Below are 24,092 nucleotides of genomic sequence, written 5' to 3'. Positions count from 1 at the left end.
GATCACACACTGTATTATTATTATTATTGAGAGACAGGCTCACTGTCTGTTCCTCAGGCTGGGATAGGAGATCACACACTGTATTTTTATTATTGAGAGACAGGCTCACTGTTTGTTCCTCTTGCTGGGACTGGAGATCACACCCTGTTCTATTGTTATTGAGAGACATGCTGACTGTTTGTTCCTCAGACTGGGACAGGACATTCCACACAAGGTTATTATTATTTAGAGACAGGTTCACTGTCTGTTCCTCAGGCTAAGACAGGAGATCACACACTGTATTATTATTATTATTGAGAGACAGGCTACCTGTTCCTCAGGCTGGGACAGGAGATCACACTGTATTATTATTATTAAGAGACAAGCTCACTGTTCCTCACTCTGGGAAAGGAGATGACACACTGTATTATTATTATTGAGAGACAGGCTCGCTGTTCCTCAGGCTGGGACAGGAGGTCACACACTGTGTTATTATTCTTATTGAGAGACAGGCTCACTGTCTGTTCCTCATGCTGGGAGAGGAAGTCACACACTGTGTTATTATTATTATTGAAAGACAGGTTCACTGTCTGTTCCTCAGGCTGGGACAGGAGATCATACTGTATTAATATTATTGAGAGACAAGCTCACTGTTCCTTAGGCTGGGACAGTAGATCACACTGTATTATTATTGTTGAGAGTCTGGCTTACTGTTCCCCAAGCTGGGACAGGAGGTCACACACTTTATTATTATTATTGAGAGACAGGCTCGCTGTCTGTTCCTCAGGCTGGGAAAGTAGATCACACTGTATTATTATTATTGAGAGTTTGGCTCACTGTTCCTCTGGCTGGGACTGGAGATCAAGCACTGTTCTATTATTATTGAGACACATGCTCACGGTTTGTTCCTCACACTGGGACAGGACATTCCACACTAGGTTATTATTATTGAGAGACAGGCTCACTGTTCCTCAGGCTGGGACAGGAGATTACACTGTATCATTATTATTGAGAGACAGGCTCACTGTCTGTTCCTCAGGCTGGGACAGGAGATCCACACACTGTATTATTATTATTGAGAGACAAGCTCACTGTTCCTCTGACTGGGACAGGAGATCATACTGTATTATTATTATTGACAGATAAACTCACTGTTCCTCAGGCTGGGACAGTAGATCACACTGTATTATAATTGCTGAGAGTCTGGCTTATTGTTCCCCAAGCTGGGACAGGAGGTCACACACTGTATTATTAATATCTTTGAGAGACAGGCTCACTGTCTGTTCCTCTAGCTGGGGCAGGAAATCACACACTATATTATTAGTATTAAGAGACAGGCTCAGTGTTCCCCAGGCTAAGACAGGAGATCACACACTGGTTTATTATTATTGAGAGACAGGTTTACTGTCTGTTCCTCAGGCTGGGACAGGAGATCTCACACTGTATTATTATTATTATTGAGAGAAAGTCTCACGGTCTGTTCCTCAGGCTGGGATAGGAGATCACAAACTGTATTTTTATTATTGAGAGACAGGCTCACTGTTCCTCAGACTTCCTCATACGGAAGAGTTACGCCACCACGAGCTGCGATAGGATCCCAGTTCGAAAGGAGTCGATGCCACTGCCGGTTCCCGGTTTCTTTTAGTTAGAGGTCCGGAGAAGCATTTCAAGCAGGTTACACTACTCCTTCCGGACATTCATTCCCTTTTCAAAGTCAGTCGTTTTGCTGTAGTCTGCATCATTTAGGCTGATTATCAAGGTTAGCCTTTATTTGGTCATGGGGGCCTCGGTACTGTATGCTAATTCTAAAGACAGTTTCACCTGTTTTCTGATTGCTAGGTTCTGTACCAGTGCAGACATGTCAAACAGTGAATGGCTGTACCTCTATTGTATCCGTGGTCAGTGAATGAAATCAGTAATAAATGAATATATGTATAGTTATATGAAAAACAAGTGGTTTATCGACTCATCTTCATTTGCAGATTTAGAGGCAGCTTCGATATTCGTTTTACAAGCGGGTTTTTTTGTATATGGGTCACACACATGCCATAGCAACAAAACATCTGTAGAGATGAGGCTATAGATCACCTTTCCATCCTCCAGGTTTTCCCCCCAAAGCCTATGGCTCCAACGGCAACTCCTGCTGGCCGAGAGAGCAAGAGCTTGCAGCACCTGGTATTCCCAGGCAGTCTCCCATCCAAGTACTAACCAGGCCCGACCCTGCTTACCTTCCGAGATCAGACGAGATCGGGCGCGTTCAGGGTGGTGGGGCCGCAAGCGAAAGCGGTACCGCCTGACTCGCTACTTGAAGCTGTGTGTGGCTGGGGCTCCGTGCCCCCCGAGCGGGACTGAAGAATCGTTCGTGTGCAACTCTTTGGAAAGGAGCCTCTTTCCAAATCGCGTTGCGTGCCTTTATGTTGGCGAATGTGCTCCCTTGTGTTGGCTTGTCCCGCACTGGAGGAGGACAAACAAACTGCACGGAGGAGCACAAGGCAAGTCTTCACAAGACAAAAACCTCCAGTGCACAGCACTCTGAAAACATTTCTGGGCTGCCGCGTGTTTATTTCAGCACATGAAGCGCACTAGTCCAACACGTCGGCCGGGCGCGCGGTGCCTCCGCCCTTTTGTGGCCTTGCGGCGTCAGAGCAAGAGGCTCCTTCTCGCTGCCTTTCCGTTGTGTTGCAGAGCCCCGAGAGGGAACCTGGAGCGCACACTTTGTGGGGGCGGGGGACCGCGTTCGCGCTCTGCCCCCGGTCTCTTGCGCAAGTACTAAATCTCACGGCGCCAGCCAGCGGCCAGGAGACAAGTACAATATCGCGGGACAGGGGGGCCTCGTCATTGATTGTTACATATGAGACGGGGATTAGGAGGAGACCCCGACTGATTGGTAAAGGGGAACACTAACACCAGAGTGACACCCCCGGCGTCTCTTTTTGAGAGACGCCTTGGGATTTCTTAATGGCCAAGGAGGGTCGGGACCTCGGTTTTACGCCTCCCCTGAAGGACGGCGCCTGTTTGTGCAGCAGAGTGTCGCCATCAGGATGCTGGGGCATAAGAAAGCCACACAGAGCGCAGGGTGAGCGCTCCCTACCGGTCCCAGTCACACCTCTTGCAGGAGCAGCAGCAACCTGAGCTTTTCCGGGGGGAATCTCCCATCCGGGTGCCGGCTAGGCTCACACCTGCTGGGCTGCCGTGGGTGAGCCCAGTCGAGAGTCGCAGGGTGAGATCTAGTCACCGGGGAGAAACAATACAAGCGAAGGATTACTCGGCTCCCAGCACTTGAAAAGACCGACAAATGACTCGTTCCCGCTGGAGCTGAATGTACCTGCATGTGTCGTGTCGTCTTCTTCCCACGCCCCGCTGTGTTTGCTGTATTGTCTTTGAAGCCGGCCCCCGAGACGAGACGGGCTGTTCCTGTGCCCCAATGAACACTTTACGGGTGCCATTCCCAGGCGTTGTGGCCATTGTCGGTGGTCACACGCGATAAGATAAGGTGCAGGAGAGCGGGGCATGCCCAGCGCCAGACATTCAAGGAGGGGGCTGTGCGAGGTGAGGTGAGGTGCGACACACCGGAGCCCCGACGCTGCTAATGCGGAGCACTTGTTGAACTGGCATTGAAAGGACTTGTGCGCACGGAGCGAGCCTTCCCTGCGGCGGAGCGTGGAAACTTTCTCCCCGCGCTGCGGGAGTTGTGTGCGCTGCAGCGGTGCCGAGAGAACAGCACAGAAGGCAGCAGGCTCTGGAGAGCGGGTAAGAGACGGAGCCTTGTGGGCAGGCGAGCAGGCCCGTTTTTTGGAAATTGCTGAAAAGGCTCCGGTGTTTGTTCGGTGTGTGGCAGGCGCACGACGCGAGCTTGCGTAGCGATCTGCCGGTCTGGTGTTATGCAAATGAGGCCGAATTGCGTCCCGGGACATGCTGCGAATGCGCAATGGCGACTGCAGATGTGTAGGAAACGGCGCGCTAGTTTTCTCGTTTTGCCCACACTTTTGAGTGTTAGGGTGGCGTGTGAGTGTGCGAAAGAGTGGGCCCAGCAGGAGGCGGTGGCGTGCGGGGCGAGGAGCTGGCCTAGGCTGCGCGATTTGTGCTGTGGGTGCGGGTCGCTTGCAGGGGCTTGTACAGCTCATACTTACCTGGCAGGTGGAGTTGTTGGATTGTTTTCTTGTTTTGTGGAAATAGTGTTTGTTTTGCAGTTCACGAAATGGCAACTTTTGGATCCCGCAAGAATGCTGTGCGTTTTGAGCTTTTGGATGACCTCTTCATGGATCGTATGCAGTTCAGCAGAAAAGTGTTGCAGAAGGAACTTGGCTTTGAACCTCGGCACTTGGATTTCATCTTCGCTCTCCCAGGTCAGAAAGCATTTGAGGTTGTATTTGCTACCTATCCTCTGTTTGAACAATGTGTGGATGTGTTTGAGGCAAAAAGAGGGAAAGTTCCTGCTCTTGAGAAGATCAACTTGCAGCCTTTGACACAGAGAGAGAGGAAAACCGTGCATGTTGTTATGTTCTCGGAACTGGCAAAGACGGAAGACATTCACACCTGGCTTAACCAGTACTGCACCGTCCACCATGGAACTGAGGTTAGAGATGTTGACGGTATAAAAACAGGAGCAAGGAAATTCGAGGTTCGCTTGCTACCGGACAATGTAAATGGAGGCTTAAGGCACCTGCCCTCTACAATCCGGCTGGGCGCCTGCAATGGCTATGTTTTTTATGTGGGACAACCAAAGGTGTGTCGGCGCTGTGGTGCTGTGGGACACCTGGCATCGTCCTGCACTGTGAAATGCTGCAAGACCTGTGGCAAACAGGGACATTTAGCCTCTGACTGTTCAATGCTGCCAAAGTGCAATTTATGTGGCTCGGAAGGACACGTTTTTAAGAACTGCCCTCACGCCTACGCCAATAAACTCAAAATGAGAAAGGATGAGGCAGTGCTTGTTTCAGCCAAACCGGCCCGAAAAGCCAAAGCAAACAACAAGTCAAACAAAGAACCCTTGTTGGACAAAGACTCTCAGCCTCCAGCCAGGATCAGTCCTGCTGTGGCTCCGGGGCCAGTGGAAGAGAGATCCACTACCCCCCCACAACCGCAGACTGCACCAGACAAGCACGAGGGTTTGAAAACCCCCGAGAACAGCGACCCCTCCCCCACTCCTGCTCCTCAGAACGAGGGCCAGTGTGGGGCCCCCCGGTGGAGCGGGTCCAGCGAGGATACCCAGGATTCAGCGGAGCTGCTTTTCCCAGACTCTGCAAGTGCTACAGATGCCCTCCTCTCCTCCATCCAGTCCATCACGGAGGATCTGCAGCAGCTGGTGGGTGAGGGGGAAGAGGAGACTGGTGCATCGGCTGCACCCCTTTCCCCTCAGTGCTCCCAGGAGCTGGACGTAAGGAAAAGGAAAAATGACTCTGTTTTCTCCCCGAGCGAGGAGGAAGGAGAGCATGGCGATGGGGACAGCTGGAACCCCTCCACCCCTCCCTCTACCCCCTTCCTTGAAATGGACTCTGTGAACGCTTTTACTGCTGCCACCCTGATGAAGGCTCATTCAGAGGATGGCTGGCAGGAAATTGGTAAGAAGAAAAAGAAAAAGAAGAAGGTAACAGGTGAGACAGAAGAGAAATGTGTTTTGTAAAGACTGGCTCCACTTTCTTATGTAATATGGCTCTAAACATAATTTCTCTTAACACCAGAGGTATCAATGACAGAGTTAAATGCCAGTCTGTCTTTGATTACCTCCAGCAGAGAGAGGGAGATGTGTTGATGTTGCAGGAGTGTGCTTTAGCCTATCAAGAGAGGTATAAAAGCTTTGAAGATAGGTGGGATAAAGGGCTTTCTGTTTGGTCAGGGGACAATAACAACAGAGCCTCTGGCGTGGCCATTCTTTTCAAAGGATGGGCTTTCAAATTGAAAAGTATTCAGAGGGTCATAGATGGCAGGTTGCTGTGTGTGGATGTGGAATGGGGGACCGTTAACCTGCGGCTAATCAATGTGTATTGTCCTACTGACGTGGGAGGAAGGGTGGAGCTACTCAAGGCACTCTCTCCCCTATTGTTATGTAGCACAGACGTGATAGTGGGAGGGGATTTTAATTGTATCTTAGAGCACACAGACAGGCAGTCTAGCTCTCCGATAAAATTGGATTCCAGCTCACTGGCCCTGCAAAACTTAGTTCAAGACTTTAAACTCTCAGACACATATAGATGTATATATCCCACAACAGCAGGATATACATGGTCAGGGAGGAATAGCAGCTCCAGAATTGACTATTGCTTTGTCTCAGCGAGAGTGAAAGTTGTTGGGGTCACTCTTCAGCCTGTCTTCTTCTCAGATCATCAGGCTTTAGGGTGTAGAGTGGAACTCCAGGGCGGGACTGTCTTTGGCCCAGGCCTCTGGAAACTCAACACAAAGCTGCTAGAGAACGAGGGGGTAGTATCCCGCTACAAGGAGAAACTATCACAGTGGCTGTCCTTGCAGTGTCTGTACGGGTCAGTAGGAGAGTGGTGGGAGGAGGTGAAGGTGAGGACAAAGGCCTTTTTCATGGCTGAGGGAAGGAAGGCTGCTGCCAGACGGAGAGGAGTGCTAGCCAGGAAACAGAGGCAGCTGCAGCGTCTCTACACGATGCTGCACAGTGGCTTCGATGTGCTCGAGGATATCACTCTTTTAAAAAAGGACATCCGGAGCATAGCCGAAGAAAGTAGTCGAGGAGTGCTGTTAAGAAGCAGAGTGCAGTTCTTGGAAGAAAATGAGAAGTGTACTCGCTTCTTTTTCAGGAAAGTGGTAGGCTCCAAGTCAGTCATGGAAAGTGTAGTTGATGAGGAGGGACGAGAGAGAACAGAGCCGAGTGCTATCCTCTCCTGCACCGAGGCCTTCTACTCAAGACTGTACAGCTCTACAGAGGTAAAGGATGAAGAAATTCATTTTTTCACCTCAAAGCTAGAAAACGTTTTGAGTGAAGAAGATAGGGAAGTACTAGAGAGGGATTTGACAGTAGAAGAGCTGAGACAGGCTATGGAGAGCTTACAGAAGGGGAAAACTCCGGGTGCTGACGGGCTCCCTAAAGAATTTTATTGCACCTTTTGGGATCTGCTTCAGGATCCGCTACTGCTCCTATTCGAGGAAAGCTATAAGACAGAATTGCTGCCTGACTCCTTAAGAGAAGGCACTATCTCTCTCTTGTTTAAGAAAGGAGCAAAGAATGACATAAAGAACTGGAGACCCCTCAGCCTGTTAGGCGTGGACACTAAGATCCTGTCCAAAGCCCTTTTCCTGCGCCTACAAAATGTAGTGGCCTCACTGGTAGGGAAAGAACAGACTTGTGGGATAGCAGGACGCCTGATGAGCGACAACCTGGCCTTGTTGAGGGATGTCTGTCTGTACTCGGAGGATCGCTCCCTCCCTCTGTGCATTTTAGGTGTAGACCTAGAAAAGGCCTTTGACCGCCTAAACCGGCAGTACTTAACATCGGTACTTGAGCACATGAAGTTTGGCCCCATCATGAGAAAGTGGATTAACCTGCTGTACACAGGTAGCAACAGCAGAGTAATGGTAAATGGCAGTAGATCATGCCCCTTTGAAGTCTGTTCAGGGGTGAGGCAGGGCTGCCCATTATCCCCCTTGTTATTCGTTTTGGCTATGGAGCCCTTAGCCTGTGCCTTGCGCCAGGATCAGGCCATTAATGGGATACCAGTGCCTGGAAGTGGGGGAGGAGAGGTAAAGACATCTCTATACATGGATGACGTCACCCTGCTCCTCTCTGACAATGCCTCAATTAGCAGAGCTCTGCAGTGCTGTGATTGTTTCTCTTTGGCTTCCTCTGCAAAAATTAACAAATCTAAGAGTGAGATTTTTTATCAGAACTGGAGGGAGCCAAAAGAAGGACACGATCTCAGGCTGCAAGAGAAGAGAATTAAGGTCCTGGGGGTGTATTTTGGAGAAGAGATGGGAACAGTAAATTGGCAAAACAAATTGCCAATCTTAAACAAAAAACTGATGCAATGGAAGGACCGAGACCTCACCATGACAGGGAAGGTGCTGGTCATCAAAGCTGAGCTCTTGCCTGTCTTGATTTTTCTGGCTTCTACCTTCCCAATCCCACACCGTGTTGCGGCGGTGCTGAGGAGATTGATGTTTCAATTTCTATGGGGTGGGAAGCAGGAAAGACTCAGAAGGGAAATAATGTACAGGCCGCTACCCTCAGGGGGGAAGTCTGTCCCAGATATTGCTACGAAGCTGCTGTGCATTTTCCTGGTCTCTGTGCTGAGAGGCTTTGCAACAGCACCTGCAGCGCGTACCTGGACTTATTTTTCCAGGCTCTGGATAGGTAGGGAGGTGTTCAGAGTGTGGGGTGTCAGACCCAAGCTGGATGTCCCACTCTCTGACACATGCCCTGCAATTTATGGGACAGTTAAAAGTTTTCTAAGATCTCACCCAATTGGCCATATTCCCCTCCGAGATGTCAGCGTCCAAAAACTGGAAGATTTCGTTGCACCCCAGAACAATAGGCAGACCCCTGTGGGCATTTTAACATCAGCCCAAACAAGGAAGGTGTGGAAACACACATCCTCTAAGTTTCTGTGCAACATTCACAGAGATTTAGCCTGGAGTGTCGTCCACCAGTGCTTACCGGTACGAACTTTCTTGTACCGTAGGGGCCTCACCCCCAGCCCTCGCTGCGTTAGGGTGGGCTGCGGCGAGGAGGAGACTGTGACCCATCTCCTGTGGTCCTGCTTTTTTGCTAAGGCCTTCTGGGCACAGTTTGAAGATTGGTTGCAGGCTCTCTCGCCCCAATTTACCCTGACCGCTGCTTTCGTCATATACGGCATCTCTCCTGTCAAACTTCCTCCTGACGTGTTTGACAGGATCTGGGCCGTGGTGAACAGTGGGAAAGACGCCCTGTGGAGAGTGAGGAACATGGGGCTGTTCAAAGGCATCGAGGTCCCAGTCAAGGCAGCAGGTAGCCTGGCCCTGTTCATCACCCGAGAGAACTATTACCTCAGAGATCTGTGGAGAGAAGGGAGGGAGGAAGCAGAAAATCTGTGGGAAATAGAGAGCATAGGTCAATATCTCAAGAAACTGTGAAAAACATTATCATGTTTAAGTAAAGAATGTGATTTGCACCAGAAAAAAAGAAATTGTTGCTATGTAACTGGTACCGTGTCAAAATGTAATGAGATGTGATCATATATACTGTTTTAAGTATGTATATTAATGTAAAGCTTTCTAAATTGTGATGTCCTGTACTTTTTTGTGAAAAGAAAATAAAGTTCTTAAAAATCATAAATCGGTTCACCCAGGGCGAGACTCGGCCATTGCACTCCGGCTGTGCTGACCCCTGCGAATTCCCCAAATGTGGGAATCTCGACTGCATCATTTCTGGTAGTGGGGGACTGCGTTCGTGCGTTCTCCCCTCGCTTCTCTGCCTTTTGGCTAAGATCAAGTTCAAGTGGCATGCCCGCAGTTCTTGTCTTTCCAAAGGTCTAGAAGGCTATCGAAGATCCTGAAGAGTGCTTGAGCTGGTATCGCTCTAGGTTGAGCCTAGGGGGTTAAGGCCAAGCAGCAGCAGCTGAGCTGGGTGGGATCCGGCAGCAACGTTCTCTCTCTGCTCTCTCCTCTCCTCTCCTCTCCCCCTTTCTCTTGCTCCGCCTCCTTGGCCTCTTGGCTGGGAGTAGGTATACGTGGCCTGCCACGGGTCCCTGCTTTCTTCCTCGAGACTCGGAAGCGCTATCCGCTCCCTCTCTCTCTCGCTCTCCCTCTCTCTCTGCCTCCTTGGCCTCTTGGCTGGGAGTAGGTACACGTGGCCTGCCCGCGGTGCCTGCTTTCTTCCTCGAGACTCGGAAGCGCTATCCGCTCTCTCTCTCTCTCTCTCTCCCTCTCTCCCTCTCTCTCTGCCTCCTTGGCCTCTTGGCTGGGAGTAGGTACACGTGGCCTGCCCGCGGTGCTTGCTTTCCACCTCGAGACTCGGAAGCGCTATCCGCTCCCTCTCTCTCTCGCTCTCTCTGCCTCCTTGGCCTCTTGGCTGGGAGCAGGTACACGTGGCCTGCCCGCGGTGCTTGCTTTCCACCTCGAGACTCGGAAGCGCTATCTGCTCCCTCTCTCTCTTGCTCTCTCTCTGCCTCCTTGGCCTCTTGGCTGGGAGCAGGTACACGTGGCCTGCCCGCGGTGCTTGCTTTCCACCTTGAGACTCGGAAGCGCTATCCGCTCCCTCTCTCTCTGCCTCCTTGGCCTCTTGGCTGGGAGCAGGTACACGTGGCCTGCCCGCGGTGCTTGCTTTCTTCCTCGAGACCCGGAAGCACTTTCCGCTCTCCTCTCAATTCAATTCAATTCAATTCAAGGTGCTTTATTAGCATGACCGATGGGTACAATCAGTGTTGCCAAAGCAAATGAAAGTAATGATATTTACATGAAACAAAACAAAAATAGAAGTAAAATAAAGTCTACAGACATATTACAGACATTTACAACAAAGACATATTATAATATATTGACATATTCTGTAGGCGGCTGGAGCATTATTGGGAGACAGACTCACTGTTCCTCAGGCTGTGACAGTAGATCACATACTGGGCTGCCAGTTCAACTGACTTCCCTCCTCCCTCTCCCAGTAGGATTGGGACCCGTTGTGATTCTGGCAGGTGTGGGAACTCTGGGATTAGATTTCTGAATTTAGGGAAGAATGTTTCTCTAATCCCAGAGTATCTGTCACAGTGCAGTAGGAAGTGCACCTCTGTCTCTATTTCTCCCCACTGGCAGTGGGAGCACAGCCTGTCCTCTCTGGGCAGCCAGGTCTGCCTGTGTCGCCCAGTTTCTATGGCCAGGCTGTGGTCACTGAGCCTGTACTTCGTCAGGGTCTGTTTCTGTTTGTTATTTTTTATTTTGGTCAAATATTCAGCTAGTGTGTATTGTCTGTTTAAGGTTCTGTAACATTCCAGTTTATGTTGTGTCTGTGTGTGTGTGTCCCAGTGTGTGAGATATTGCTGTTTGATCTGTGCTGTGATGTGGTTGAGTCTGGGTTGTGGTGCTCTAGCAGTGCTGTCCTGAGGCTGGTTAGTGTCGGTGTGGCTCAGGTCGGTGAGCCTCAGGACCAGCTGGCTCAGGGGGCTCTGTTTTGGGCTCAACTCTTGGCTCAGCAGGGCTTTGCGGTGGTAGGAATTTTGGTCACTGTTTTTTAGGTGTAGCCAATACTTGAATATTCTTTTCTGTATGTTTATCAATAGTGGGTACTGGCCCTTTTTCGGCCCTGCACCCGTTGTTAGGAGTTCTTCTCTGCACATGGAGGATGTTTCTACAGATCTCCATGTGCAGAGTTTCTGTGGGGTGTTTGTCCCATTGGGTGTAATCCTGGTCTGTGAGGGGACCCCACACTTCACTGCCGTATAGGGCAATGGGTTGGATTACACTTTCAAGTATTTGGAGCCAGATTCTTGTTGGTGGGTTGATGTTGAAGAAGCCTCCTTCTTATTGCGTAGAAAGCCCTGAGTGCCTTCTCCCTCAGTGCCTTCACTGCCAGGTCAAAACTCCCAGAAGAGCTGATGGTGAGACCGAGATATGTGTAGCTGGATGTGTGCTCCAATGTGTTGTTGTTCAGTGTGAATTTGTACCTGTTTCCCTGGGGTCTGGCTTTCTTCTGGAAAACCATAACTCTGGTCTTGTCCAGATTGACTGTCAGTGCCCAGGTCTGACAGTACTGCTCCAGCAGTGCCAGGTTCTGCTGCAGCCCCTGTTCTGTGGGCGACAGCAGGACCAGGTCATCTGCGTAGAGCAGGAACTTGATTTCTGTGTCGTGTAGTGTGAGACCAGGAGCTGCAGACTGCTCCAACATTCCTGCTAATTCGTTGATATAGATATTGAACAGTGTTGGGCTCAGGCTGCAGCCCTGTCTCACCCCGCGGCCTTGGGTGAAGAATTTAGTCCTTTTGTTTCCAATTTTCACTGCACATTTGCTCTCTGAATACATTGATTTAATTATGTCGTACACTTTGCCCCCTATGCCGCTTTGGAGTAGTTTATAAAACAATCTCTCATGCCAAATCGAGTCAAATGCTTTTTTGAAATCGACAAAGCAGGCAAAAATTTTTCCTTTGTGTTTTTGGTGGACGTGTTTGTCTATCAGTGTGTGCAGGGTGTAAATGTGATCAGATGTGCGGTGATCTGGCAAGAAGCCAATCTGACTTTTACTCAGGACATTCTGTTCGGTAAGGAAGGCCAGTATTCGTGTATTTAGGATACTGCAGAATACCTTCCCCAGGTTACTGTTCACACAGATGCCCCGGTAGTTGTTGGGATCGAGTCTATCTCCACTCTTATAGATGGGCGTGATCAGTCCTTGGTTCCAGGCCTCGGGGAAACATCTAGCTGTCATGATGAGATTGAAGAGTTTGAGCAGGGCTTATTGCAACTTTGGGCTGCTCTGTCTCAGCATCTCATTTATGACACCATCATGGCCACAGGCTTTGCGTGGTCTGAGGGCCTGGAGTTTGTCCAGTAGCTCCTGCTCAGTGATTGGGGAGTCTAAGGGGTTTTGGTTGTCTTTGATAGCCAATTCCAAAATGTTGAGTTTTTCATAAATGGTGTTTTGGTCTGATTGATTTGTATTTGGGAGCTTTTCATAGAGATTTTCAAAGTATGTTTGCCAGATTGTTCCATTTTGGATGGCCAATTCTTCTGGTTTTGATTTGTTTAAGTTGTTCCACTTCTCCCAGAAACAGTTCTGATTTAGTGACTCCTCAATTTCTGCAAGTTGTTTGTCTATGTATGTGTTTCTTTTCTTTTTCAGCGTGTGTTTGTAAAGTTTTACCATGTCACAGTACCTGAGGCGCAGATCTGTGTTGTGTGGTTGTCTGTGTTTTTCATTTGAGACTTTTCGTAGTGCATTTCTGATGTTTTTGCACTCCGTATCAAACCACTTTTCTTTTGCTTTTGTTTTTTGGTAGTTTTTTGATTTAATTGTTTTTAGCTTAGATTTTGATGCTAGTTTGTGGAATAGGTGATTTAGTTTTTGTGTGGCCAAGTTGATGCCTAATTTGTTGGTTTGATACGGAGTGTTTAGGAATGTGTCCATCAGTGTCTGAATTTCGTCATGGCCCAGTGCAGTTTGGTATCTGTCCAGGCTGTCTGTGTCCCATCTGTATGCCTGGTTGAGGTCATACAGCTGGCTGGGCTGTGTCAGTGTGTCTCTGTACTGGTGTGCTCTCTTCATGTAGAGTGTGATCTGGCTGTGGTCGGAGAGGGGAGTTTGTGGCCTGACAGTGAAGGCACTGATACAGGAGGGGTCCAGGTCGGTGATGGCGTAGTCCACCACACTGCTGCCCAGAGCTGAGCTGTAGGTGAACCTGCCTAGAGAGTCCCCTCTAGTCCTGCCGTTGACGATGTACAGATCCAGCCCTTGACAGAGCTGCAGCAGCTCGCGCCCGGTGCTGTTGACCGTGGTGTCATGGCTGCACCTGTGTGAGGTGACCGGTGTGTGGTACAGAGGGGATTGTCCGAATATGTGAGTATTTCCCTGTGTGCTGGTGAAGTCTGCCAGTGTGCCTGTTCGTGCGTTGAGGTCACCACAGAGCAGCACGTTTCCCTGGCCCTGGAAGTGACCGATCTCCTTGTGGAGGCTGGGGAGAATTCCCTCACTGTAGTAGGGGGATTCTGAGGGCGGGATGTAGACAGCACACAGGAAAACCTCGTTTTCTGTACAGATGGTATTTCTTTTGATTTTAAGCCAAACTCGTGACTCTTCTTTCTTTACTAATTGTATGGAGTGACTGAGCTCCGCTCTGTACCACACAATGATCCCCCCAGAGTCTCTGCCCCGGGTGATTTGGGGTTTTTTGACAGAGGGCACCATGATCTCCTTGTAGCCTGGGGGACAGTGGGTAGCCAAGTCTCCCCGACACCATGTCTCCTGTAGGATCATGATGTCTGTCTCCTTTACATCCTTGATAAATTCAGGATCAGTGCTCTTCAGCCCAAATGCTGACGAGCCCAGACACTGAATGTTCCACATACTTATCTTTAGAGATCTCATTGTTATCGTTTGAATTATCTTTGCAAGTTGTTATTGTTTTCTGGAACTGTATCAAATTTGTGTCGGACATTTACATCATCGACAGAAACAAGTATTGTGCTGGGTTTTTGTCTGTCGCTGTGGGTGATGGAAGTTCAGCTCATTAGCCGGGTGCAGATGAGGTTCAGGAGCTGCTGGATTTCTCCCAGCTCCAAACCGCTCGGGACTGCTGGTCTGGCCAGGGCTGCGGCGTAGCTGTGCAGGAGGGGCTCGGTCCGGCTCTGCTGTTGTGCTGGGTGGGGAGAGGTTATGGTTCTGGTCCGGTTCAGCTGCTGGTCTGGGTGAGGGGCATGGGGTGGGGCACTGGTTCTGGTCCTGTTAGGTCGTTGGTCTGGGTTGGAGGGCTGTAGGGTGGTGCTGGTTCTGTTCCTTGGGGGTTGAGCTGGTCTGGGTTGGGGGTGTGGGTGCTAGGGCATTCCTCTGGTAGTCCTCCTGTTTCTCTCTGGGGTGCTGTTCGGGTGTCTGCCCAGTGTGGTGTCTTTCAGAGTTTTTGTGAAGAGTCCAATGGTCTGTTTTTTGAGGTGTTTATGGTCGTGTAGGTGCTGTGGTCCAAGGGTGAAGTGATGGGCCAGGTAGACGTTTGGGAGCAGTGCGCAGCACCGTGAGATCTCGGCATTGATTCTCTGGATGGTGTGGTGCTGCTCGTCCTGTCTCGGCAGCAGGGTGGAGATGAGAATTCGGGCGCGAGGGAACTCCTGTATGGCCCTCTCTGCCACTCTCCTGATGGACTGGGCCACCTGCTCCCTCTGGGTCCTCAGGTCGTTGGTGCCGGTGTGGATGATGATGTGCTGAGGGGCTCCCAGTACCGACCTGGACAGCAGCTGCAGGGCCTTCTCTGTCGTCGGACACCAGAGCTTTGCTGTTTGTAATCCCGGGAAGAGCCTGTGCTCATCGATGTACCTCCCGTTGGAGTCGATGAGAAGGGCTACTTCCATGCGTCTGCCTCTGGTGTCCAGTCTGCTGGAGGGGCGCTGTGCTGCCGGGCGGGCGGCTGCTTGGGGGGGTGCAGTGTGTGAGGTGGAGGAGTTGGGTGGGGCCGGGTGTGTGTGTGGGTCACCCTGAGTGTTCGGCAAGGTGGATGTGCTTTTGGGCAGTGGAGTTGTGAGGGGATTTGGGGTGCCGGGGGGTGCAGTGGGTGTGGTGTTTGCTACGGTGGGGGTACTGGGTAAGTGGGAGTTGGTGGTGGGGGTTGTAGGGGTGTCAGGTTGTGTGGAGGTGGGTGTGTCTTTGCGGGTTGGGGGTGGGTGTTGTGTGTTGTGTCTTCTGGGTCTCAGGGCTGTTCTGTTGCAGTCCGGGCTGCAGTGGGAAGTAGTGAGTTTCCTCAGCTGGTCTTTGAGAGTCTTGCTTGTCCTCTCCGCGAGCTGAAGCTCCTCTCTCAGCTCTGCTACTTCCGACTGCAGCTTACTGTTGTCCTGCAGCAGCTCCTCCATCTGTGCCCTGAGCTGTTTGTTGGAGGTTTTACATTCGTTCCTGTGTTTGTTAACCTCGTCTCTTAGCTGTTGTGCTGTCTGCCCCTCTGTGAGTCTCCCCAGCATCAGCTCCTTGAACTCAGTGAAGTCCAGCTCCAGAGCAGAGAGTTTCTCTCTCAGGAGGCGCACTGTGCTGTGGTCACAGGGGGGTTGGTGTGGGCTGTGTGTGTCCGGGTGGTGTGTTTCCATGTTGCCGAGGGCTACACTTTTGCTGGGCTGTTCTGTGGCTGAGGCTGTGTTTGTGGGCTCCGAGTCAGGTGGAGCTGAACTCTCCGGTGTGGCGGTCATCAGGCTGCTGGGTCTTTCTCCTGTTTCTGGGGGAGGTTTCTCCAGGTCAGCCTGTGTTTTAAGGTCTGTGAACTTTTCCTCAAAAAGCTCCAGAGCGGCCTCACTGCCCTGTATCATCACTGTACCATTGTGGTAGGTGTTGACAGTCAGGACAGTGTCTTCTACTTCGCTGTCGCCCCCTATGGAGATTTGCCTGCCTTTGCTGATGCCCCTTCTGGTGGTGTTTGTATAATTCTTACACACAGCTGTGTGCCAGGCATTCGGATGCTCAGTAAAAAAGAGCAGGTTGGTTTTTATGTGTTTTTCTCCTGCCTGGCAGTAGTCAGCAATGAGGGTCTCTGGGTTTTCTTTCATCCAGGAGTCTTTGTACTGTTTCCTGGTCTTAACTGTTTTCACGTCCTCAGGGTACTGGAGTACTGTGCTGAGGGGGCAGGGCTGGTCCAGTGGGGCTGTGTTCTGCTCTGTACTCATCTTCCTTTTTTAAATACAATGGGCCCAGGTGAGAAGAGCAAACAGACGGCCTGGCTCGGGCGTTTTGAATACAATCAGCCCCCTGTTGCTTGGGAACAGGTTCTTCAACTTTGGCCTTTTGAGTGTAGTGGGCCCAAGTGGTATTTTGTTTAATTTAAACTTTAAGGTAACTTTTTCTAAAGACTTTTTAAACTTTTATCTAGCAAAGCAGTTCAATTTTTTAGAGGCCTCTTCAAGAAAGGAGAAGAAAGAACAGGGCTTACCAGGTGTTTTTCGTGTTGATGGCTGAGTTCTTGGCTTCTCTTGATGCTGCTTCTATTTTCCCTTTCCTTCTTGTTTCCTTTGGTGTACTTTTTCTTTCTTTCTTTCTTTCTTGTCTTCTTATTCTTATTTCCTTGTTTTAATTATTCCTTTTCTGTTTGTTTCTCTTCATCTCTTGGGGATTTTTCTTTTTGGAGTTTTTCCTCAGGTCCTTTATCCTCAGGTGTAGCTGTGTCTTATAGTTGATCTTCAGTTTTTTAGATGTTTGCTTTGTTGATTTTTTTTTTCCAATGGCAAATTATTTATTTACTTTTGTAGTTTTCTTTAGTTTTGTTAGATGTCGCCTTGTTCCTAGACTATTTGTTCAGTTCCAGAAAACAATAAAATCTCAAAGAAATTAGGAGCTCATCTTCTGTGCTGCCTCCTCTCTCTCTCTCACTCTCTGTGTCCCAGTCTGTTTTCTCCTCAGACTGGGACAGGACATACCACACTGGATTATTATTATTGAGAGACTGGATCACTGTCTGTTCCTCAGGCTAAGACAGGAGATCACACACTGGATTAGTATTATTGAGAAACAGGTTTACTGTCTGTTCCCCTGGCTGAGACAGGAGATCACAAACTGTATTATTATTATTAAGAGGCAGGCTCACTGTCTCTTCCTCAAGCTGGGACAGGAGGTCACTGACTGCATTATTATTATTATTGAGAGACAGGCTCACTGTTCCTCAGACTGGGACAGTAGATCACACTGTATTCTTATTATTGAGAGTCTGCTCACTGTTCTCCAGGCTGGGACAGGAGGTCACACACTGTATTATTATTATTGAGAGACAGGCTCACTGTCTTTTCCTCTAGCTGGGGCAGGAAATTACACACTATATTATTAGTATTGAGAGACAGGCTCAGTGTTCCCCAGGCTAAGACAGGAGATCACACACTGGAGTATTATTATTGAGAGACAGGTTTACTGTCTGTTCCTCAGGCTGGGACAGGAGGTCTCACACTGTATTATTATTATTATTATTGAGAGACAGGCTCACTGTCTGATCCTCAGGCTGGGATAGGAGATCACAAACAGTATTTTTATTATTGAGAGACAGGCTCACTGTTCCACAGGCTGGGACAGGAGATCACACTGTATTATTATTGACAGGCAAACTCACTGTCTCTTCCTCAGGCTGGGACAGGAGGTCACTGACTGCATTATTATTATTGAGAGACAGGCTCACTGTTCCTCAGACTGGGACAGTAGATCACACTGTATTCTTATTATTGAGAGTCTGCTCACTGTTCTCCAGGCTGGGACAGGAGGTCACACACTGTATTATTTTTATTGAGAGACAGGCTCGCTGTCTGTTCCTCAGGCTGGGACAGTAGATCACACTGTATTATTATTATTGAGGGTCTGGCTCACTGTTCCCCAGGCTGGGACAGGAGATCACACACTGTATTATTATTAATGAGATACAGGCTCACTGTCTGTTCCTCTTGCTGTGGCAGGAAATCACTATTATTAGTATTGAGAGACAGGCTCAGTGATCCTCAGACTGCGACAGTTGATCCCACACTTGATTATTATTATTGAGATACAGGCTCACTGTCTGTTCCTCAGGCTAAGAAAGGAGATCACAAACTATATTATTATTTTTGAGAGACAGGCTCACTGTTCCTCAGGCTGGGACAGGAGATCACACACTGTATTATTATTACTGAGAGACAGGCTCACTGTCTGTTCCTCAGGCTTGGACTAGAGATCACACACTGTATTATTATTATTGAGAGACAGGCTCGCTGTCTCGTCCTCAGGTTGGGACAGGAGATCACACACTGTATTATTATTATTGAGAGACAGGCTCACTGTCTCTTCCTTTGGGCTGAGACAGGAGATCACATACTGTATGATTATTACTGAGAGAGAGGTTCTCTGTCTGTTGCTCATGCTGGGAAAGGAGATCACACACTGTATTATTATTATTGAGAGACAGGCTCGCTGTCTGTTCCTCAAGCTGGGACAGGAGATCGCACACTGTATGATTATTATTGAGAGACAGGCTCGCTGTGTGTTCCTCAGGCTGGGACAGGAGATCACACACTGTATTATTATTATTGAGATACAGGCTCATTGTCTGTTCCTATGGCTGGGGCTGGAGATCACACACTGTTCTATTATTACTGTTAGACAGGCTCGCTGTTTGTTCCTCAAACTGGGACAGGAGATCCCACACTGGATTATTATTATTGAGAGACAGGATCACTGTCTGATCCTTAGGCTGAGACAGGAGATCACACACTGTATTATTATTACTGAGAGACAGGTTCACTGTCAGTTCCTTAGGTTGGACAGTTAATCATACAATGTATTATTATTATTGAGAGAAAGGTTTACTGTCTGTTCTTCAGGCTGCGAAAGGAGATCACACACTATATTATTATATTTGAGAGACAGGCTCACTGTTCATCAGGCTGGGACAGGAGATCACACACTGTATTATTATTATTGAGAGACAGGCTCGCTGTCTCGTCCTCAGGTTGGGACAGGAGATCACACACTGTATTATTATTATTGAGAGAGAGGCTCGCTGTCTGTTCCTCAGGCTGGGAGAGGAGTTCACACACTGGATTATTATTATTGAGAGAAAGGTTTACTGTCTGTTCCCTAGGCTAGGACAGGAGATCACACACTGTATAATTATTATTGAGAGACAGGCTCACTGTCTCTTCCTTTGGGCTGAGACAGGAGATCACATACTGAATTATTATAATTGAAAGACAGGCTCGCTGTGTGTTCCTCAGGCTGGGACAGGGGATCACACACTGTATTATTATAATTGACAGATAAACTCACTGTTCCGCAGGCTGAGACAGTTGATCACACTGTATTATTACTATTGAGAGACGGCCTCACTGTCTGTTCCTCAGGCTGGGAAAGGAGATCACGCACTGTATTGTTATTATTGAGATACAGGCTCATTGTCTGTTCCTATGGCTGGGACTGGAGATCACACACTGTTCTATTATTACTGATAGACAGGCTCGCTGTTTGTTCCTCAAACTGGGACAGGAGATCCCACACTGGATTATTATTATTGAGAGACAAGATCACTGTCTGATCCTTAAGCTGAGACAGGAGATCACACACTGTTTTATGATTATTGAGAGATAGGCTCTCTGTCTCTTCCTTTGGGCTGGGACAGGAGATCACACACTGTATAATTATTATTGAGAGACAGGCTCACTGTCTGTTCCTCAGGCTGGAACAGGAGATCACACACTGTTTTATGATTATTGAGAGATAGGCTCTCTGTCTCTTCCTTTGGGCTGGGACAGGAGATCACACACTGTAATATTACTACTGAGAGCGAGGTTCACTGTCTGTTCCTCAGGCTGGAACAGGAGATCACACACTGTATTATTATTATGGAGAGACAGGCTCACTGTCTGTTCCTCAGGCTGGAACAGGAGATCACACACTGTATTATTATTATGGAGAGACAGGCTCACTGTCTGTTCTTCAGGCTGGGACAGGAGATCACACACTATATCATTATTATTGAGAGATAGGCTCACTTTCTGTTCCACAGACTGGGACAGAAGTTCACACATTGTATTATTATTTCGAGACAGGCTCACTGTTTGTTCCTCAGGCTGGGACAGGAGATCCCACACTGAATTATTATTATTGAGAGACAAGCTTACTCTCTTTTCCTCAAGCTGAGACAGGACATCACATACTGTATTATTATTGATTGACAGGCTCACTGTTCCTCAGGCTGGGACAGGAGATCACACACTGTATTATTATTATTGAGAGACGAGCTCATTGTCTGTTCTTCTGGCTGGGACAGGGGATCACGCACTGTACTATTATTACTGAAAGAGAGGGTCACTCTCTGTTCCTCAGGCTGGGACAGGAGATCACACACTGTATTATTATTGTTGAGAGACAGGCTCACTGTCTGATCCCCAGGCTGGGACAAGAGATCCCACGCTGTATTATTATTATTTAGAGACAGACTCACTGTCTTTTCCTCAGTCTGGGACAGGAGGTCACACACTGTTGTAGGGAAAACCGGCTCAGGGACGCCAAATATGTAATCATGGCTCTCTGAAGGCACCAGTTCTGTAGGGTTTGGGCATTTACTGTGACAATTATTAATTGTAGCAGTAAATCACAAAGTTGATTCTTTTGATGGCTTTAGAATCCAACCATGCGACATAACTCAAACAACGCACACACACAGGTACTAATACACGAGGATACATTTATTAATACATAGAATATGCATATAAAACTAACAGATCTTATCGAGAGGGTTATCAGAATACAAAAGATATATATTCATTCAGTTACGAAGTGTTACACATCAAGAGGACATACGTTCAGTATATCATTCATTTAGACCGTTTCATAAATGAACTTGGTTATAACTTCTACATTAGATACTCAAACAAGTACATAACTCTTAGGAATTAAATTGATATCAACTGGTTTGGATAACAATTGAATTCTCGAGCAGTAATGCAGTGAAGTTGAATACTCATCCAATTTCTGGGGATTCATATCTCCTGCGGGCACAAACAATCAGCTGCAGGCTTGTTGCTGTCCAATCCGCGCTCTCTGTCTCGGTGCCAGGCTGTGCTGTGCGGCTTGCGACGGTGCGCTGCTGATGCTCACTGACCGGCTAGTTAGTGTTGGCTTTAACTAGCAACGTTTGCGCACAGGAGAAAAGATGACTGTGGGTCCCAGCAAGTCAGGAAGAGGACCGGTTCGTTCCTGATGAAGAGCTAGTTCTGAATAGTGATTCAGCTGTCCACAGTTCCGACCTGTTCACGAGGCCTGCTGCTGGTTACTCTCTGGAAACCTCCACTCAAGACTCTTAGAACAAAGGAAAGTTCTGGCACTCGGACACACTGGCCGTTCCGTGGTTGTCCGGGCTGAGTCTCAGGATGGTCAGGAGGCGCGCTGCGAGAATGTCCTGCCCTTGGGAGCCTTCTGCTCCTGCCCTGGAATTCTCCTTTGAATTCCCTTTAGAACAGTTCACAGAATCCTCTCCAGAATCCCTTCTGAATCTCCTCTTCTGAATCTCACTGAATCTCCCAGGCTCTCTGTGTTGCCTGTTTTTACCTGGAGGAACTTCAGCTCATTGATTGGCTGAAAGTTCCATGGGCATCAGAGTCCCACGTGGGTTACTCGGCCCTACCAGTCCCTGATTGGTTGATCAAGGTGAGATATGAGTCACTTACTCCTGACACTTAGGAATGCAGTCCAGATGTCCATCTGGCACTCCCTAGACAGATAGGCACCAATGGATGACCATTGATCATGATAGCCAGGCTTAGCTAAGTGCATCCCCCTTTGGGAGCTGTCCTAGGAAACCTTAAATCACCCTGCACTAATGGTCTCTCTGTGGCTGCACCACAGAGATGAACAGAGAAATGGGGCCTCATTTGGGAAGCTCAGAAACACTTAATTCTGCCTTATTATTAAGCCTCGCCGCTACAAAGGTAATGAAACGAATGAAAGATATGTAGCAATCACATTGTAACAGGGGTGACAGTGACTTAATGCTTGTACTAGTGGACTTCTGGTACCTTTAGGGTACAGTGTTCCCTGAAGGGCTCTCAAACCCCGCATTTCAGATTCCTAGCTGTATCGCTGATGTGTTGCACCTCAGAATCACTTTTAAACCTTACCTCTGGTATCTTTAATCCCTATTGCTCTACGCATGGTGAAAGTATCACAGACGTGTCTGAAAATGAGCAATGGGCCCCTGAGAGACTCATTTGCCTGTTTCACAAATGATCATATTTGACTAGAGATTCTGTTTGGGATTCAGTTGTGCATTCTGACAGCAATCCCTTTCAGAAAACGATACATTCTGGATGAGTTCAAAGGTGCAGGAACACTGTATTTAGGATGTGTTTGCAGATATTCTGTGTCTCTAGCTTCAACACAGTGATATATAAATATATGCTCACTGATTTTTTGGTACATGCCAAGGGCAATAATCATTATGAGGATTTATTTCCAGATGTGCTAGAGGTAGTGTTGTGAAATACTTCAACACACTGGATTGCAGGTTTAAACCCCCTGCACTCTTACTCCTTAAAAACTAACAAATGCAATTTACGAATGCAATACGAATGCCCCCGGCCGTCCCTCTTAATCATGGCCCCAGAGGATAAGCTGCAAAGGAAAAGCTACAACCCCTGACAGCTACTCACCCAGCCATCCCCCACAGCTGCCACTCTCCAACACCTCCCCCATTAACACCTCCAGCACTGAAAGTGCTATGTGCACCATCCCCCAGGCCAGGCTGACCAGGCCAGTGCAACACACTGGATCATCGGATACAGAAGAGTTACGCCACCATGAGCTGCGATAGGATCCCAGTTCGAAAGGAGTCGATGCCACTGCCGGTTCCTGGTTTCTTTTAGTTAGAGGTCTGGAGAAGCATTTCAAGCTGGTTACACTACTCCTTCCGGACATTCATTCTCTTTTCAAAGTCAGTCGTTTTGCTGTAGTCTGCATCATTTAGGCTGATTATCGAGGTTAGCCTTTATTTGGTCATGGGGGCCTCGGTACTGTATGCTAATTCTAAAGACAGTTTCACCCGTTTTCTGATTGCTAGGTTCTGTACCAGTGCAGACATGTCAAACAGTGAATGGCTGTACCTCTATTGTATCCGTGCTCAGTGAATGAAATCAGTACTAAATGAATATATGTATAGTTATCTGAAAAACAAGTGGTTTATCGATTCATCTTCATTTGCAGATTTAGAGGCAGCTTCGATATTCATTTTACAAGCGGGTTTTTTTTTTTATATGGGTCACACACGTGCCATAGCAACAAAACATCTGTAGAGATGAGGCTATAGATCACCTTTCCATCCTCCAGGTTTTCCCCCCAAAGCCTACGGCACCAACGGCAACTCCTGCTGGCCGAGAGAGCAAGAGCTTGCATCACCTGGTATTCCCAGGCAGTCTCCCATCCAAGTACTAACCAGGCCTGACCCTGCTTAGCTTCCGAGATCAGACGAAATCGAGCGCGTTCAGGGTGGTGGGGCCGCAAGCGGAAGCAGCACCGCCTGACTCGCTACTTGAAGCTGTGTGTGGCTGGGGCTCCGTTCGTGTGCAACTCTTTGGAAAGGAGCCTCTTTCCAAATCGCGTTGCGTGCCTTTATGTTGGCGAATGTGCTCCCTTGTGTTGGCTTGTCCCGCACTGGAGGAGGACAAACAAACTGCACGGAGGAGCACAAGGCAAGTCTTCACAAGACAAAAACCTCCAGTGCACAGCACTCTGAAAACATTTCTGGGCTGTCGCATGTTTATTTCAGCACATGAAGCGCACTAGTCCAACACGTCGGCCGGGCGCGCGGCGCCTCCGCCCTCTTGTGGCCTTGCGGCGTCAGAGCAAGAGGCTCCTTCTCGCTGCCTTTCCGCTGTGTTGCAGAGCCCCGAGAGGGAACCTGGAGCGCACACTTTGTGGGGGGCGGGGGACCGCGTTCGCGCTCTGCCCCCGGTCTCTTGCGCAAGTACTAAATCTCACGGCGCCAGCCAGCGGCCAGGAGACAAGT

General features: G+C 48.7%; 1 non-coding gene and 2 pseudogenes across 1 annotated transcript; 1 reads left to right on the top strand and 2 right to left on the bottom strand.

Moving 5' to 3' along the window:
- Positions 1-2,139: 2,139 nt before the first annotated feature.
- LOC148812156 (5S ribosomal RNA) lies at positions 2,140-2,258 on the bottom strand. The gene has a single exon (XR_016086356.1). It is a non-coding gene; the product is annotated as a 5S ribosomal RNA (ribosomal RNA).
- A 6,981-nt stretch (positions 2,259-9,239) lies between these two features.
- Positions 9,240-9,377, top strand: LOC148812155 (U1 spliceosomal RNA; annotated as a pseudogene).
- Positions 9,378-23,470: 14,093 nt separating this feature from the next.
- Positions 23,471-23,589, bottom strand: LOC148812154 (5S ribosomal RNA; annotated as a pseudogene).
- Positions 23,590-24,092: the final 503 nt, after the last annotated feature.

The sequence above is a fragment of the Atractosteus spatula genome (assembly GCF_055471065.1).
Source record: "Atractosteus spatula isolate fAtrSpa1 chromosome 10 unlocalized genomic scaffold, fAtrSpa1.hap1 SUPER_10_unloc_4, whole genome shotgun sequence".
Lineage (NCBI taxonomy): Eukaryota > Metazoa > Chordata > Actinopteri > Semionotiformes > Lepisosteidae > Atractosteus > Atractosteus spatula.
Note: the sequence above shows the minus strand (reverse complement) of the source record. Positions and strands in the feature narration are given on the sequence as shown.